This window comes from Monomorium pharaonis, chromosome 3, assembly GCF_013373865.1.
Source record: "Monomorium pharaonis isolate MP-MQ-018 chromosome 3, ASM1337386v2, whole genome shotgun sequence".
Lineage (NCBI taxonomy): Eukaryota > Metazoa > Arthropoda > Insecta > Hymenoptera > Formicidae > Monomorium > Monomorium pharaonis.
This window is the reverse complement of record NC_050469.1, coordinates 6,949,483-6,968,298: the sequence shown is the minus strand read 5'-3', so window position 1 is coordinate 6,968,298 and position 18,816 is coordinate 6,949,483. Positions and strand designations below refer to the sequence as shown.

General features: G+C 44.3%; 1 protein-coding gene across 1 annotated transcript in view; it reads left to right on the top strand.

Annotated features, from left to right (window-relative positions):
- Positions 1–4,506: 4,506 nt before the first annotated feature.
- LOC105833969 (homeotic protein ocelliless) overlaps positions 4,507–18,816 on the top strand; it is a 57,919-nt gene continuing 43,609 nt past the window's right edge. Inside the window, exon 1 of the mRNA XM_012676117.3 lies at positions 4,507–5,700. The gene's annotated coding sequence lies outside the window, so the exon portion shown is untranslated. The remainder of the gene's footprint in view (positions 5,701–18,816) is intronic.

Here is an 18,816-nt window from a genome sequence, read left to right as displayed (position 1 = left end):
AGAATACGATATGCCCGTGCATCCCCAACTTCCCCCTTTTCATAGCGTCGATGCAGCTTCTCTAGGCTCAGCCGGGGTGCTCTCTAGTAAATACAAACAAACAACAATTGGCCTCCGTTTCTGCCCACGAGACGGGTGAACAGAAGGTATATCGTATGTAATATAGGAACGATCACACAACCGGTAGTTTCAACGTGATCCTTCGGGTTCATACTTGGAAATTTGTGTCGAAAAGTCAACCTTTTATTATCTTGAAGATCCAGCATCGGGAATCTTATTTCAAATAAAACACATTCAGCTTTATACTTTTATAATATTACGGGATCGACGAATCTAAAGTCAATAAATATAATTAAGTAAAATTATTTTAGAAAAAAAATTGTCGTTACTAATAAGTAACTTAATTAAAATCCCACTTTGGGATCAATTAGAAGTAAAAAATATTTCTCCTTTAAAGAATTTTTAAACCTATACTTCCAACCGTAAAGTATATTTATAGATCAAATCTCAATTTTTCTCTTCGAAAACGTGCAATTTTTGCGTTATTGTTTTTTTTATTACCTCCCGTTCCTAATTCACAAAAAAATAACGTGTTCGGCCATAAAGCTAAATGTTCTTCTTTGAATGCATTGTACGACCTTAGAAGTTTATGGACTATGTATACTAGCAGAATATCCAAACACCTTTTTGAGAAGAAAATTTGTGCGTGTGTGTGTCAGGATTGGGTAGAAACTAATATTAACAAATTAAAAGTTAATTAAATTAATAAAATTAACAAGTTAATAATTTTTAACTTATTGTTAATTAATTTTAAATAATTGAGTTAAAAACCTATTTCAAACATACGTGACATTATGTCTTTAGCAGCCTAACTCGCTAATGAATGAAGACAAAAGCAGTATTAATTTTCAAATTCTGAAAATAGCTTGCTGTGTTAGAAAATTCTCTTTTATCGGACATCTTATACACAAAGGGATCGTTAAGTACTCTGAAAGGTTCTAAGAGATGACTCCTTACATTAATTCAAGACGAAAATTTCATATGACCATTTGTTCGATTTAATTTCAAATATACAGAATGCTAAAATTAAAGTAAAAAAAATTTTTTTTCGAAAAGATATGGCAAAAGATGAGTATTTTTCCATTAATTTTTGAAAAAAACTAACTTTTTCCTTCAACTGTGATTGTACCTTCAAAACTAAATGAAACAAATGACACATAAAATTTTGTTTTGAATTAGTGTATGAATTAATTTTTTTTAATCTTGTAAAGTATTTAATGACCATCTCGTATATAATTGAATATAATTTCTTTTCCTAAAATAAATTTAATATTCATATTAACATTAAAAATATCTTTAATTTTCTCAGATAGAATGCATCCCTCAAGTATTTTCATTTATCTGTCCTTGTGCTATTTTCTAATTAGCCGGTAAAACATAATATTATTCAGACGAGATGAGAAATGAACACCTCCGTTTTTCTAACCTGTCATAATATATATGATATCTTGTTGTCATAGTCCTGTACATGCGAAAGAAAAGAGTTAAATCTATTTCAGTAGCGGGGTAGATCGTGCAAAGAAGGTTACGATATGCACTGCCTGCTGGTTTCGGACCGTCGCGTCGCGCAGAAAGAGTCGTGTTTATTCTCATGTAAAACATCTACGCGAGTTGTCCCAAAAACATATACTTTTCCGAATACAGCTACTGAAAGACAAGTTAAGAAAAATGTTTTCCTTCAATGTTTGCATGCCAGCTGTCTTCTCACAAATAATAGAAAAATTGAATTTTTTAGATTTAAATAAGTAATAAAGTATTATTTAACTTTGAATAATCTTTATGTTAACAAAAGAGCAATCTGGAATTTAAATGTTTAGGCGTTCAACTGTAAAACAGTGCAAAACGTGCAAAAAGAGATTAATGTAAATTTTTTCTTATGGTAGCTATTCTGTACTTATCAATTAATACGCAGAGAAATAGGAAACAATTTTGTGCAAACATCCCAAATTACATTATTAGAAAAGACATTGTCGTTTACAAAACACGTAGATTTTTTAAAAAGTTCTTCACAATGGATGTCCTAAACATACATTCGCAAGAATATTAGAACTAATAGTTTAGTAGAAAAAAAAAGAATTCACAATCAGCATCCTGTAATTCATTGAGAAATAAGATGTTTAATTTCTCTTTCAAAAGAGAGTATAAAATAAATAAAATTTAGAAAAAAGGTAAGATATAGATTACTTATTTTGTTACTGAAGTTTATTGCGGTATTAAAAAATTATACGACCTGAAATACATTAATAAGAGAAATATAATTAAGAGCGGAAATAAAGAACTTGGCAATTTAACTCTTCTTGAAATATAAAAGAAAATAATGCTAATATAAAGGAGAAAGAGTTAATTAAATTTTACGATTCAATTTCTTAGTTTTGTGATTTTTTCTCCTAATATATCGCTATCTCTGGAACCTCTGACAGACTGATACGTATTCTCCCTCTTTCCACAAACCCCAATTATTCTACTTCTACTCGACCATCGATGTCAATAGCGGATGCGCAAAATCAAGCGTTCGCGAGATCTGGAATTTCCGGGACTTCCGTCAAACACGGTCGCGCGAGCGCAAACGCACGCGCGCACACATACACACACACACACACACACACATCGGACGACAGAGAGCGGAACAAAAACACGCAAAGTCCCTGGACACGGTGCGCGGGCTTTTGGCCTGACCTCGCTTTGCCACCAATTAGCATCTCCCTTAATGACGATCGCCGAGCGTGCACGCGCGCTCGCGTGACACTCGCCCGCCGATACACACGCATACGTACGCGTATGCGCAGGGAGCGAACGAGAGACGAAGACAGCGTGAGATCCATAAAAAAATCCTTTGCCCCCACCGACCGCGGTTGGTCTCCCCCTCTCGCTATCGCGATCTCGCCCTACCAAAAGCGCACACCAACGCAACGTGCGCACCCCACTCTCGCACTACACCTACCTCTGCCCCTCTGTCTCTCTCTTTCTCTCTCTCTCGCTTTCTCTCACCAGCCGTTTGCTACGATGAGAGATCTTTATTTTGATCGTCGACCGATTAACGGCCGCCGAGCGCGCGTTCTCCACGCCTCCGCCATCTCCGCTTGGCCAATCGGCACGTGGGCCGCCAGCCATTTTGGTCCATACGGATGCTGCGCGCACGTGCACCATCCTTCTCCTCCCTTTGCCTTTGCGGCGAGCCGCGTACCGCGGAGGGTGTAGCCTCGCGGATGTGTACACTCGTAACCGTACGTGTCTGTGTGTACGCCTTGTGCACGCGTGTGTGCGCGTCGTAGGCGCGCTCGCGCGCACACATACACGCTTTTGCTCATCGAGACGGAGTATTTTCCCATTAGAGAACGGGAGACGCGCGAGAAAGCCACCGCATCCCTCACTCGCGGGCATCGCTGATGTTTCAAGAAACCGGGATGGTTTCGACACGTCAAATCGTTGTCGAAAATAATTTATATGTGTAATACAATGTTCTATATAAGGAGGGCAAAAGAAGTAGAAAGAGAGACTTTACGATTTCTTGAAAAATAATAACAGATACATTGCCTTGATGTATTTTTTCTCACGGCAAACGTGAAAGAGGAGACTCTCTCGCGTTTTCCCGTCGCGCGTGTTGCTTTACGCGCAAATAGCTGCAGCAACCAACGACGAACGGGGGTTGGCAGGAAGAGAGAACAAGTTAAGAACCCGTGCGCTCGCTGTCCGCTTCCATCAGCGCGCTCTTCCTCTCCCTCGTGCGTCGAACACGTTTCTTCGTTCACGTACGTAGGATATTCGCGCGTTCACGATGACGCGGATGTGCTCCCGCGGACAGGGAGTCCAGGCAGGGAAAGGGACGATAGGAGAATTGCGCGGGGAGATTGCGCAGTTCCGTTACTCTCTCTAGCTCTCGTGCGGTTCGGTGCGCGTGTACGTACTCACCGTCGAGGCAGAGCGCGGAGGAAAGAAGGGGAGGGAAAGACACTACCCCGAACTACCCTGGCTCGAGCCTCCGCTCGCCCCCCACGTTTCGTTCGTATATTCCGGCGAACGATGGTGATGATGGTGGGGTGTCCTCCCGGAGAGGTGGTTGGTAATCGGGGAGTCCATCGGAAGGGCAGGACGAGCCGGGACCTCCGCGCTTGTGCACGTGTGTGTGTGTGTGTGTGTATGTGTGGAGGGCGCACGTACTCGCGCAACGGATCGCGAATATATCCCCCCGTTCACCCGAGCGATTCTTCGCCGTGCACGTTGATGGTGTTGGTGGCACGACCTCCCCTCCCCTGTCACACATACGACGGACTCGTCGAGGCACACACACACACACACACACACACACACGGGGGCCCGTCCTCCATGTAGCGTGTCGCGCGAATGGAGGCAGGCCGTTCGCCGTGACGGGAGGGAGTCGCTGCATCGAAGGCAGGACAACCAACTCGCGCGCGCGCGCGCGCGCGCACACACACACACACACCCCCACGCACACGCGCGCACGTACGAGAGAATCACGAGCCGCCGTGTGTCCCAGAAGCGAGAGAGAGCGCCTCGCTCCCCTTCCTCTCTCACGAGGCACCACATACTCACGCATACGAGCGATCGCCGTGGGCCCGTCCTCCATATCCAACGCGCGCATTCTCGCTTCCATCAGCTGCCTCTCTCTCTCCCTTCTCCTCTACTTCTTCTTCACCCCGCCGCCGTTATCCGCCCCCTGCCCCTCCCCTCCCTTCTCCCAACGGTTGGTCCGCGACACCACCGTGTATCTCCCGGCATCAACACGGACACAGGCAGACGCGCCACGGCAGCCGTCCCCGGAGCGGAGCGTGCGGGTTCCACGGGGATACGCAGGCAGGTCAGTTCGGAGGCTCGCGGATGACAGCAGCGCGGGGAACGTGGTGAAAACGGGGTGGAGGATAAGAGGGGGAGGTCGTGCGATTCAGCAGCAGCAGCAGGGCACGCGTTTTCAGCACCGCCAAACGGCGGTACCACGAAGCGCGCGCGCGCGCGCCGTCGCTGTCGCTGTCGTTGTCGTTGTCGTTGTCGTCGTCGTCGTCGTCGTCGTCGCGTCGTCGCCCTGCCACCGTCGTCGGCGTTGAGGGAACCAGCAGCAGCAGCAGCAGCAGCAGCATCATCCGGGAGGTAACGCTCGCTCGCGCGCGCGCGAGACGGACGATATGCGGCGAAGTGAGTAGTAGCCCCACGCACGTTTCCGACGCGCGGACCACACGCCGGAAGGAAGAACGGACCTTCGAACCACCAACGAGTGAGTAATCATCGTCGTCGTCGTCGTCGTCGTCTTTCCGCTGGTAGCGGTTTCCCGCGACGTCCTAGGACCGCGAATTTTCCCCGCTCCACCCCCGATCATCCGCGTCGGACGGCAACGAGATCCGTTCCGTCACGCGCGTATGTCGCGCGAGCCGCGTACTCGTACTCCTCCGACGCTTCCGGTGTGACGCGCCGTTCGCCGTTCGGGATGATCAAGATTCGCGAGTGAGGACGTACGACGAGGAGCGAACCGGAAGCAGGAAGAAGAGGAGGCGGAAGAAGAGGGAACGCTCGAGGGGCCACGTGCGTGAGAACATTCTCGAGAAGCATCACTGACAGTTGCTGCCAGGGATACCGTCCTCGGTCGGCACGGAGAGGCAGCGAGAGCACCCCAAGGACGAGTCGAAAAAGGTAAGCGAGAGAGCTCAAAGATGTGTCAGAGATCTGGTGACCGTGGCTACACGGGATGTTATGTAAACACAGGGTAGAGGGAGAGGAGGGGCGACCGAGAGAAGTCTCGCCTCGCCACCCCGTGGCGAAAGGGCTGCAAATCTTCCGGGGACCTCTCTCTTTCTTCCCCTCCCCCTCCTCCCCTCCCCCCCCGCCTCTGTCGCGATTGTACGCTCCCGACGAGAGGACAGCGCGACGTGACTGTCAATTTACGAGGTAGCTCTATGGAGCACGGGGACAGGACACGCGACGAGTTTGACTCCTTCTGTTCGTCCCTTCGCTCGTCGTTTTCTCTCCGTGTCGAACACGGGCCCTAACATCCTTTTATGCGCGATTCGAAACGAGCGTGAAACCTTCGCGCTACTCCGGTGTGTCGGCGCGTTATTGTTACGTCATTTCGAGGTAGTGTCTTTACTTTGTCGCAGTTGCTTCCGGTAAATACCGAGATGCTAAGATGGTAACATGATATAAACTTAAATATATGAGTCGTAAATAGAAACAAAAACTACATTTCGTTTCATGTAAGAAGAATCTGTATAGGAGCGACACAGTTATTATATTTTAATTATGCATAAAGAGAAATCGGTAGGTTTAAATTTTCACGAAATCTTAAACTTCAATAAGCTGTTATCTTTTCTTAAAACAGGCCTGCTGTACTTTGAGCGACGTATTTTTTTTTTTTCTCAACCGAGACAGGAATCACGCAAAATTTTTTAGATTTATTTAAATTGCTTTCACGCGTGTTAAATACGAAGCAAGCTCTCGGACGATTTCGGCAGAATTTCACTAGTGACTCAGCAATGATACGCAATGACGGGAAACCTCGTAAACATCCATACAAATAACGAAAGTTGGAGGGCAGCTTATGTTTAACAACAGCGTCATACGAATCCGGTCTTGTACGCGCATTCGAGATGCTATATTCGAGAGTCTATAACACAGAATATACAGTTCAATGTATTAATATGCGAGAAAAGCAAATCTGCGTCACGTTTTGAGAAAGAGAGTAAGAATCGTTTCTCACATGTAACTGTCGCAGAGCCGTCGCATTATAAATTCTCAACAGCATCCTCTCGGAGATCGCGACGTCTCTTTTTAATGCACCAATGAATACGTTGAAGTGATCGATACCGCACGGTTGTGCGTTTTTTTTTTTTTAGCGTGTACCTACTCTCCGCACAAACATCCCGAATATTACACCCTTATTCGGGGATCGAACATGTCGCTCGCTTATCACGCGATTCGCAAATTGATTTAATAATTACTCGAGGCCTTCGACTCATTGAGATTTTCTGCTGAATTGTCTTGCTCTCTGTGATGTACTTTCGATTAATATGAATCTCGCCATAAACTGTTCGTAACCGTGTTTTCCAATAATACGCTAAGGGTCTCGCATAATTGCACCTTAACGACGTCTTAAATTGAAGTCCGGAGAACAAGGGTACAGAAATTATCGCCGCGATAGAGAATAACTGGAAAAACCACTTAAAAATTAGTAGGTTGTTGTCGGATTAGATTTTGGCTGAAACACGATAACGATTATCCCGACACGCCCTCCGGCCGTTCACGGGGAAGCCCTCGGGGATCCCTCCTTCGAGTTGAAGCGAGACGAAAATCCTGTGTGATTCCTGACACTTACCTAGAGATTATAAATCTTTTCTAAAGGAAGTCGACGTACGTATTCGTGACAGCTCCCGACTTCTCGTGTTACGTTATAATTACGCAATATATGATCAAAATATTGAAATCTGAAAATATTGCACTCTACGAATTCTCGTTGCGCCGTTTATTTTCCCGCGATGCGCGAATGGAGGATGTGACGGAATAAAATATACGATTCTATATCTATAATTCTGTATGTATATATTTTTTTACGAGATATCACACAATGCTATTACTGTTAACATTATTGATTCACGTCGATAATAATGGCATTAGCACACGTATAATAAATTGATGTAAAAAGGGAGGAAGAGAAATCTATTTGGAATAACGAAGATGAAATAATCTCAAGCAATAAAGTCAGATGAACGACCGGTATACGGGGACCGGTAAATAGACCGGCTTAAAACCTCAAAGACCGCGACTCGTTCGTCAAACCGCGTGAAAGAAACCGCAGAGTGTGCGCCGCATTATACCGAATGCCGCGCCGATCGTTATATTACCCGCGCGACTGAAATTGGCGTAACGGTCGCCGGTGTGCGTGGAGTTCTCTTTTCCGCGTACGGTCTTTTTTCGCGCCTTATGAATCCTCGCGATCGGGCTTCCTCTGATAAATGAAGTCGCGGAAATCGGACGGCCGCGCGCCGACGAAAGAAAGCGGCGGCGGCGGCGGCGGCGGCGGCGGCAGCGGATGGAGCGGCTTCTTGCGTAAGACCCGCGCGAATAAAGAGACCCGGCGCCTTTTCGCGCGTATCACGCGCGTGAGTGGCTCCGGTAGCCAGTCGCATGCTCGTCCTGTTAATTGTCGCCAATTAACGAGGTACACCTCTCGTCGGCGCGGCGTCTCACCTTGCCTTTTGCCGTGCCATCCTCCTTATCGGCTCTATTCAGGCTCGCCGCCGTCTTTTCTCTCCGCCGTACTCGTACACCCCGGCGAGCAGCGGTAAACCATCGTTCGCGCTTTTGTCGGCATAACGCCGCGTCATCCCCGCTAATCGTCACGAAATCGTACGCTGCGTTTATACGACGCGTCCTCTCGATAAAGACCGCTACCGACCGCGCGAGAGAGTGAAACGCGCCGCCGCGCGAGCATCAATCTTTGTACCGATTTCTTTGGCCGCGCGGCCGTCCTAGCCGCCGCGCCGCGCCGCGCCGACCCGCGCGATGGAATCAGTAATACGAGTTTAGTTACCTATCGCGTCGGGGTTCCGGCACCAAAATCGCCGCTCGTTAGCGGACATTCGCCTTCTCCTCGCGTGAGAAGCGCCTAGGCGAAGGAGCACCTCGAGAGAGATTTTCTCAACATTCGCCAGCTTACGCTGATTAAAAACTACGTGGTATTTACGGCCGTAATTGCAATAGTAAAATAATTATAGTCAGGAATATCATTTTTATAGTAACTATAACCATACATATAATAACATATAATAACCATACATAGTGATGTCAACCATGAAAAAAATTGTACTATAAATTACACAGTTTTAAAATATGCCATATAAGTATTATTACTAATGTTATAGTAATGATACAAACGATATTTTTGATTACAATTATTTTACTATGCAGTTATAGTCACAAACACGGCATATTTTTCAGTGTACTTTCTTCATTTTAAAATTAAGGTTCATTACAAGAATTTTTAAAAACCACTCGCAGCGTCGCTAATGAATGTACTCCCCGACTTGAATCGTCGTTCATTTAAAATTTTAACAAGTATAAAATAATTAAGCGCTTATTGAGTAAATGAATGTATGTAATTTTAATTGCTGAGATTGATACATTCGAATCGAGAAACTGAGAGCCGGTAGAAAAGTTTCCGCTCGCAAGTATTTTAAAGTCGAGATTTACGATATTGCTAATGAAATATTTTATCGCAATTTAAACGGAACAATGAATATCAATTAGAAATTAATAAAGCTTAAGATACATCAAATTACGTTTAATGGGTTAATAATCGTTGCTCTAACTCTTAGGCTAATTACAGTTATAGTCGATTTGCAAGAGGTCCAATTGATCAACCAGTTTCTCTAGATGTTTATAACGCGATCAGTAAAGCATCGTATCTTTCCTGTTTTATCCAGCTAGTTTTATTTGCTAAGAGCGCATATACGTACACAAGAATCAAGGATACACGCGAAGGAATTTTAAATTATTATTCCATCGCCTTTTAAAGAATTACTTTTACAGAGACCGATTTTTTTAGGCAGACTAAAAATATTACTAGGCACATGATATTTTAATCGATGCAGCATTGAAAAGTTTAGAGCAACTGCAACGTGTAAAATGCAAGAAGAAACGATGGATTTTATTTGATTGCAAAATAAAAGTCATTCACAGTCGTGAATTAAATAAATTCGATCAGTGCACACAAAAGCCCGATGAGATTTGGGAGTCCATCGGTTATTACACATGCCAGAAACGAATTCTTTTTTTTTTTTCGCGATATCGTACAAAGGTAATTTCTCCAACGAACATAATTTCGCAGAGCTAGTCTGTATTCAGTTTGGGCTTCGATTTGAACGCCGGAATAATGAAAAACGTAATCGATTTCGTTTGTTGATATCTTTCAACGACGTCAGGCATCGTTGCCTCCGCTTCACTTTCACTCCGATCCCGCTCGCACTCGGTTCCCGCAAGGTTCCTGGTACCCAGCGTCATCGTCGGCCCGCGGTGACTCGCGGTGCCCTTTTTTTCACGAGTCATCTCCGTAGGTGCCGCGCAGTTTTCACGGCGAGAAGTGGCCGACGACGGGGGGTTGGCGGTGGTTGTGTACGTCTCGCGGTCCGGACCCGACCGAACGAGCTGACGGACAAACGCACAATAAGAACGAGGAATGCCCCGCAGAGCCAGACATGAAGACGTCACTCAGAAACGGTAACAGCCAGGACACGGGGTCAGGTCCGATCTGACCGTTCCTGGGCTGGCTTCGCATCGTCGCTGCGTTCTCTCGAGTGAGTCAGCGTCGTCGGTGCGAGTTCGTGCCGTCGCTTCGGAACGTCCTCGAGAAAAAAATTCCTTTCGAGGAAACCTTCTATCGTCGAGTTCACACGTTAATATACTCGAAATCTATATGTGATTTAAGGTGTCAGCTGACAATCAGATAGTCAGAAAGACGTATTTTTTACCGGTAGGCCTATTGTAACTTTTTAACGATACCAAATGTTTTTACCAAACTGTTATTACGAGTTTCTGAATAGATCTCCTGGAATCTGGTCCTTTTAAGTGCTTAAGTATGTTTTCGTTGTACGATACCAGCTGAAAGTTATCACAATTTAAGAATTGTAGGCTTCTCAAGTTTATTTTTTTCCAAATCAATGATAAAAAATTTTAGTCATAAATATTGAAATTTCAGCTCTGAAACTAGCTTGAAAGTAAAACACAACGGAGACATTATGAGAAAATTCCTCTTGTATAAACATAAAATAAATCATTAATGACTAAAAATCACAGGTTATAAAGAGGAAAATTACTGTCATATTTCTTAAACAAAATTATGCAATAAATCATTCATCTGAAAATAATAATAATAAAGTTTAGAGCTTTCTGATGATTTGTGATATTCACTATAAAATGTTCGAGATACATCAGCCGTTTATAATCGGATGTAACAAATATTCATTAAACAAAGTGTGTTTTCGTATGTTTAACTATCAGTTAGCGATTCCTGTTAGGAACATCTGTTTGTCTCGGAATATGAAGTAGAATCTGTCAAATTTTTTCGAAAATTCAACGACGACCTCGACGGGATGCAACGATTAATGTCGGTGAGGGGGGAGAGGGAAAGAGAGGCGAGGTATAAATCTTACGCAATTTAAGCTCGAGCTTCGTGCGGCGGACAATGAATGGCGAAGCGCCATTTCAGCGCTTCGTTGACTCGTAATGCTGCCGTAAATTAAGTCTCGCGCCGATTGATCCATGTCCCGTGATTTACAAGCGACAACGTATCTTCGTCGTGTACGCCCAGAAAACCTGATATTCTTGTTTATCAGCTGTCATTTCTATGACATAACGACTCATAGGAGTTTTACAACGGTCCCGCTAGCCTTAGGTAAAAAAGAACAAAACTCACTTACTTAGAGTGATCCACTTGACGCTACAAACGCTTCAAAACATTCCTTGATTGGTCAATTTATTAAATTCTTTGTTCTAATTGGTCAATCAAATGCTTCGAAGCATATGAAACATCAAGTGGGGGAAAGAGAATCGCACTTTTAATCAGCGGTCATTTTAATTTCCAGCAAGACTTCATGAATTCGCGAAATACGCTTGTGCCCCGTAAGATACGCTTGCTCTCTACAACCGTAATAATTTATTTCGCGATAAAAACATACCGGTTCATGAGATATATCCTTGTGATCATCAATGTGATTTGAACTTTTCGTCGCGTATTACATTCAGCCGAGAATTTTTCAAAATTCGTTGGTCAAATTATTATTATTGAAAATACTTTAATGCCATTACGTTTCAAAATTCTAGCTTAATTTGGCACTAGTTATAATGTGATACAATATAAGTGATTAACTAATATTGAAACCACCCACTCAGAGTGTGGTAAGTTAACATAAGTGATGTAATATTAACTTTGATAAAGTATTAAAATTTAGATCAGTGAGTATTCTGTATAATCGTTAAAACATTAGTAATGCTTAATACAAACTTTGCAATGTGCGACTATAAGTATACGTCCACGTGCCGGTGAATGCCGAGTGCAAATATGCGCGGTTTCATGCTTCATACCACTGATAATATGAAAAGAAAAAACGAATACGGGAAAGAAAGGCAGAATTTTCTGTACCAGTTGAGTCTTTTACTTAAAATCCTCGACTAAACCTGTTTCAAGAAGTGAACACCTGATCTCCTCAGTCGAGAGGCGTGGAAATAGTTGCGAATTGATGAGAAGTCGTCGCTGCAGGCAAGCTGAAACGACGATTATTTTTGGTTGTGGCGTGTGACTCAGACTACAGTCTCTATTTACAAGTCTGGACTACGTTCGCACGTAGCATAACGGAATCACAAAAGGATACGCAGCCCTTCTTTTTAGACCCGAAACCACAATAAAGACCCCCTAGGTTGAATAATGATCTCCCTTACTGTCGCCCTTTTAAAATGACCATTATTTTTTCGAAATGTTTCGGTGAACGGTTTCAACAACTCAGGAGTTTCCACATTTTTCGCCGTGATCTTTCTCTTTTCTTTTTCTTTCATTGGCTAGTTAGATTCGGTGAAACGTGTCGGTAGTTCAGGTAAGGCTATCCGTACTAAGGAACTGTCGCAAGTGTGAAATGTAAACACCTAGTTGTCGGATAACACGAATACTTCGATTCAACAGATACAGTTTCCAGTTTATTATCAAACTAAGATCTGCGTCTGCCTATGTTTGCGCTATTTCTGATTTTATGTGAATAGAAAATAATGATAGACTTTAAATAATATCTGGCTGCTCCCAAAGACAATTTGTCATTTGATAGAGAAGAGAATGGAATATTTGTAACAATTGTGAGTTTTTTAATTTACATACCGATTCCGTCAAAACGATGTCAGAGCTTCCGATACTTCCAATTATCTTTCTATTTTATTTGCTTCTTAAATATGAGGTATTTAAAACGTTCTAGACTAATATTTTAATGAGATTTGTATAATTACAGTTGAAACTCAATTATTAAGGCTAGAAATTATCAGAACGCGACAAGTAAAATGCATTTTGCGAATCTAAGAAAGATCTCAGATTCATTTAAAAGTCGTTCGTACTAATCTGAACAGCGATGACGGCTAATACCTCGCGTTTCCGTAGCTGCCTGAGTAGAAGGATCGGTAGGTCACTTAAAAAAAGGGGGGGGGGGAACAGAAAAGGGGAGAAAAAAAAGATCGTTCTATTCCTGGACAAATCGAAAGTAGGACTACCGACGTTTTTGCGGATTGGGGGACGCGATGAGCACAAATCATTATTAACGACTGCTACGGCGCGACAGCCGTTGTACGTTTCGTGAAATATCGCAAGCGGCGGAGCTTTATTAAGCTGCTTTGATCTAACCTGCGGTCTGCGCTCGTCACGATTCGCGCGAATCACAATATTATACTTCTATAGCGTATACCGTGTTATTATATTCCGGTAGCCACGTTTTACTGTTGCACATTTTGCTACGCGTCGATAAACTTATTATATCCGATAAAATGTAATAAGCGGCATTGCGTAATTAACGAGAGCGTAAAATTCAAACCCGTTTAAATGCTAATTTTAGGTCCTAAATTATCCGTCATGCCTCAGTAAACAGATGCTATTGCGTCTAAATCGATGCACCGCTCTCCCATGTGCTTCACGTAAATCATTCGGTAGCGTCGCGTGATAAAATTCCAACGATCGTCGTGTCCTCAAAAACGAATTCTCGGACGATTTATTCGATTTGTTAAATTTATTGTTCGGAAAGAATTGATAATTACTACGCGCATCAGCATAATCAGCAAAGGATTATGGCTCGGAAAAATCATATGTAAAGGAAAAAAATACTCGGTATTTCTAATCGAGTAACAATTAACGTGTTCATCCCCGTCTGCACAATCGTCTAAAATTCATGACGTCTGCTTCGTTCTTTTTTTTTTCTTTTTAACACGACGTGACCGCAAGTCGCGACGTTATCATCTTTCGATGACCACAATCATTGGAATCCTCATCTACCTATTTACCCTATATCATACCGGGACATAAAGAAGCGTCTATTCACGCACAAAACGGGGAAGAGAAAACGATATGGTGGACGGATGGAGGGTCGTTCGGGGGGGAAGAGACGCGAGAGAACTCCGAATTTCACGGAATCGCCGCGACCGCCTCGCAGTCTCGCGCGGCAGCGGGAATAATTCAAGGTGGAAGGCCGCATCGATTTCGTGGATAGGCGTCCCATCCGTGGCGAGAGATGCTGAGGCCGCCGGCTCGGTTTATAATAAGGCGCTATAACACGCCGAGGCATATATATATCTCTCTCTCTTTCTCTCTTTCTCTCGCGCTCGCGCGCGCGCGCGCGCGCGCGCAGGTGTAAGGAGGTGTCCGGCACCTTAAGGCTTCCAGTAGGGTCGAACGGAGCGGCATATTTCATCCATTGTCGCCCCTCAACTCCGGCGGCGGCACTTTTCAACTTTTTATAGAGATTTTTATACCGCTATATCTATACCGTCTCTCTACGCGCGGTTGCGTGCGGGAGAGAGAAAGAGAGAGAAAGAGAGAATCTCCCCGCACGAAGCCGCGGGAGGAAGCGAGAGGAGCGGAGCGCAGAGCGCGGAATGAGGGGGAGGGTTCGCCCCATCGTGCCTGAATATGAATATAATAATGAGAACGGGTTTCGTCGTCGTTCCGCTTCTCCGCTTCTCGTCCTTCGGCCTCGGCTCACGGGACTTCTTCTCTCGCGGCGCGACGAGACTCGCTCCTCTCCGCTTTCTCCTCCCCGTCCTCCCCCCGTGGCTTTTGCCTCCCGGTTCCCGCCGCAACCCTCGCCCTCGCCCTCGCGCGAGATGATCCTGCGGATGCGCGTATACGTACGCTCGACGTTATACGGTGACAACAACGAAACCGGACCGCGTGTCATTGCGCCTGCTAAATTACCGCCACCTCGCCACGTCCCTCTGACTCGCGCGAATCGATCCGCCGCCGGTTATTGAACGCCCGTGGTGCGGACGCCGCACCTGCTAACGCATCCTCGAGCTGCCCGCCGTGCGAACTGTCTCGTAACCGCAGCGTCAGTGTAAGAGTCGGATGCAACAGCAGCGAGATCTGTCTTCGCTCCGCGGACGGGTTGCCGACGCTTGGCGATTTCCCTCCTCGCTTTCTTTTTCGTTGCTAGTATCGCGCATACGGATGCCGACCGCGCAGTGACCGCGCTCGTTTCTCTTCAATGCCTTAATCTTGTTTGTTAGATAAAAAGACAGTAAAAGAGGATTTGAAATGTAAACAAATTTTGCCTCGAATGAAAATCGCTGCGTCCAGCTGTATCGAGCTGCATCGAGATTGTGCGATGTCTGTGACGCTATTTGTACCGCATTTTCATCAGGCAATACGAAAAGAATCTCCTCTCTAAATTACGATCAATGAAAAATCAGGGAAATCGGTGAAGACACACTGAATTTCAGTGGCATACTTATAACTTGTCATCAATCACAAATACACTAATTTTTCAGTGATTATACATTAATTCTGATGACAAAAAAGATGATAAAAATCAGTGAATATTCACACTGATAACACACAGATTTGCAGTGGTATGTTTATAACTGTAATAATTAGTTAGTATCCATTGACTTTTGTGTTACTCCAAAAGTAGTGTATAGTCACTGAAAATTAGGTGTATTTATTTCATTGATTGACAACTTATAAGCACACCATTGAAATCAGTATATTTTCATTGATTTTTCATTGATTGTAATTTAGAGAGTGAGTTGCAAGAAAAAGATAATTCTGATAAAAATTTGATACTATGCGTGACGAGTTAATGATACTTTCATTCTTCTACAATTAATAAACAAAATCATAACACTAAAAATAATTTTACAAAACTTGAACGATTTAAATTTAAAACAATTATGGACAATTTTTTTTTTCAGTTATGTCGTAGCAAATAAGCGATGTACAGTACAGATAACTGTTTATTCAACGAATATCAATCTTTCGTAAGATGAAAGAAACATGTGTTTCGCAGTGGACGTGCGAAAGGTGCACGGATTAGAAGCGATTAGATACAGTCAGCTAAAACAAAAAGTGCATCTAGATTGTGTTTCGAAGTCCTTGAAAGTCGGATGTCGCGTTTGATGCTGGAATAGCTAATTAGACGCAGCTGTTTATCTGCATAGTGATACATCTGTATCCCGATGCACAGTTGTAAGATTAACATTTTATTTGTCACGTACGATAAGATTGTCAGATTATACATACTGATTAGCTATCGGACGAGAAAATTTTCAAGTACTAGGGGGGAAAAAAACTTCTCTCGAAGAGTCTCTTTCTCTCTAGAAATTCTTCGGCAGATAGACAATCGATACGTCCGGCAAACTCGTAGCGCGACGAATGAAATATTAGTTCAGAGGGATTAGCCTTGGTGCAATTGGATTTTCTTGCGAGCGCAGGATTCTGTGTCGCATCCTACGTGTGTACTCATCCACTGCAACTCGATATAATGCTAGAAATGAAAAATACTTCGCTTTTCAAGTCTATCGCGAAGTTTATCCTGCTGTTTTCTTTTGTTCGCAACAGCGGACGTTGCGTCAATTATACTTAATATTGTGCGTGTGAGCAAAAGGCGAAGTGGCTATTGAAGAAAATAATCATTCATTCCTTTCTAAACTAGTTTGAATTTTACTCGTTCGATTACTTCCATGTTTAATTAACGTACTTTCTTTAAACCGCAAAGATTTCACAGTTTTATCTGAGCCTCGATCCCATTTATCTGTAACGTGTTAATAACATGTTATTAACATGTTATTAAGTCCAGAACATTCTGTTATCATCGTTTCTAATCTGCGATGTACATAACTGAAAAAAGGTTATGGACATTTACACTACATTTTTTATACATTGTCAATATAATCCTGATTGAAAAAGTAACGCCGAAATCACTGTTTTGTACAAGTTTGTATTATAGTGTAGTTGTCGCATTTTGAAAAACTACGGACTTGCCATAAATGCGAAATAATGAATCGTCTCATTAAGTTTCGTACGCGCGACATTTTCGATAGAACGGAGAACCAGTTCGGAGAGTTCTCCTTTTTATCCGCGCTTTCTCAGGAGAAGCAGCGGCTTCTCAGGAGCTCCCCATCAATTAATTACCCGATTAATCAACGTCGAAGGCGACGTCGCATGCGTATACGGAGGCATTCGCAGCTTCCCACAATCGGCGGACGTTTGCAAAAGCACAGAGACTTCCGAGAGAGAGAGAGAGAGAGAGAGAGGGGGGGGGGAAAGAAGTGTATCCTCTCCTCCTCTGCATCTTATTTCTCACTCTTTCTCCCTCTCTTTCCTTGTATAAATTGTGAACCGCAAATAATAATAGCAAGCGAAAAAGGGAAAAGATATGTCCTCTTTTCTACGAAGATAACAAGGCGTCGGCGAAATTGGTCAGAAAGAGAGAGATGTGGTGGGAAAATAAAGAAGCCGGGGAGAGATGAGAGTACGGAGCGAGAGCGAGAAGAGGGAAGGAGCAAGGAATGTCGTACACAAAGGTGTTGAGGCTGGATAGCAGCGAGAGAGCAAGAGAGCCGAAGTAAAAGCCGCTGGAAAAAAGGTGCGTGCGGGAGAGAACGAGCGCGAGTCTCTCCGATAGGAGCGAGAGAAAGAGAGAGAGAAAGAGCGGGGTAAGGGTCGGAGAAGCTCGCTTCATCGGCGGAGAGATGCGTGTGTACGGTTATCGATATATTACGGGGGGGAGGGAAGAACAGGGAGCACAGGGGGGGGGGGAGGACAGGGGCGCGTCGGTGTGCGTGCAAAAGGGTGAAAAGGAGGGACATATTTTATATTTATGGGTATTTGCCGCTACTGTGCTCTCGCGCCGGCGGCTTGCGGCAGAGAGCTAACCGACCTCCCTCTTTTCCCTCCTCTCGTTCCCTCCTCCTCGCCTCTTCTTCCTCTCACTCCTTCGTCGGACCATACTGCTCCGTCCCGTTCCTACCGACGTCTTCTCTCGGGTATCTCTCCGTTCCCGTCGCGGAGTCTTCAGCGCGGGATGCGCAAGCCGGCGGCTGGACCATGTGTCATCTCCGGTGCCATCCCATATTCCGTTCCTACCATGATATGCTCAAGGCTCGTTCCACGCTCACGTTGGATATCCTTTATAGGTGTGCGCGTTTGTCCCACATCTATATATAGACGCGGGGTGTCGTGTACGGGGTACAGCCAGCATCATAAGGATGGCTCCCTGAGGAAGAGCGTTGGCTTTGGCCGTGGCACTTCGCGCTCGACGTCGAAAGCATTTTCGCATAGCATTTCGATTGAAAAATCCTCCGAGTTAGATGCGATACAGCTCTCTCACCCGGGATAGAAATCGTGGGCGTTGAATCGTTTGGAACGATTGAAAGAAACCGGACCGATGACGGTGTAATACCGCTTGATTTCTGACCGCGAGAGACTTTACGTAGACCTTCGGACTTCCCTCGCGATCTAATCCCTTCCTTACGACGCTAATATAAACATGTCGCGATAAACGCATGGGAGGATGAGTTCACTTTGAATTATTCCCAAGCCGATCAATTTTCTACTTGTTATGATAGATGTAAATTTAGAGACGCGCGTGGGAGATTCGAAATGAGTAAAATTAATAGAGTCCTACGAGACGCAACTTGGCGCGCGGAGTCCGTCAACTCATTGTTAATCCGGCGCAATAAATATACAAGATTAATTAGGTGCAAATTGCTATTACTTAAAGATCTATTCGCGGTACG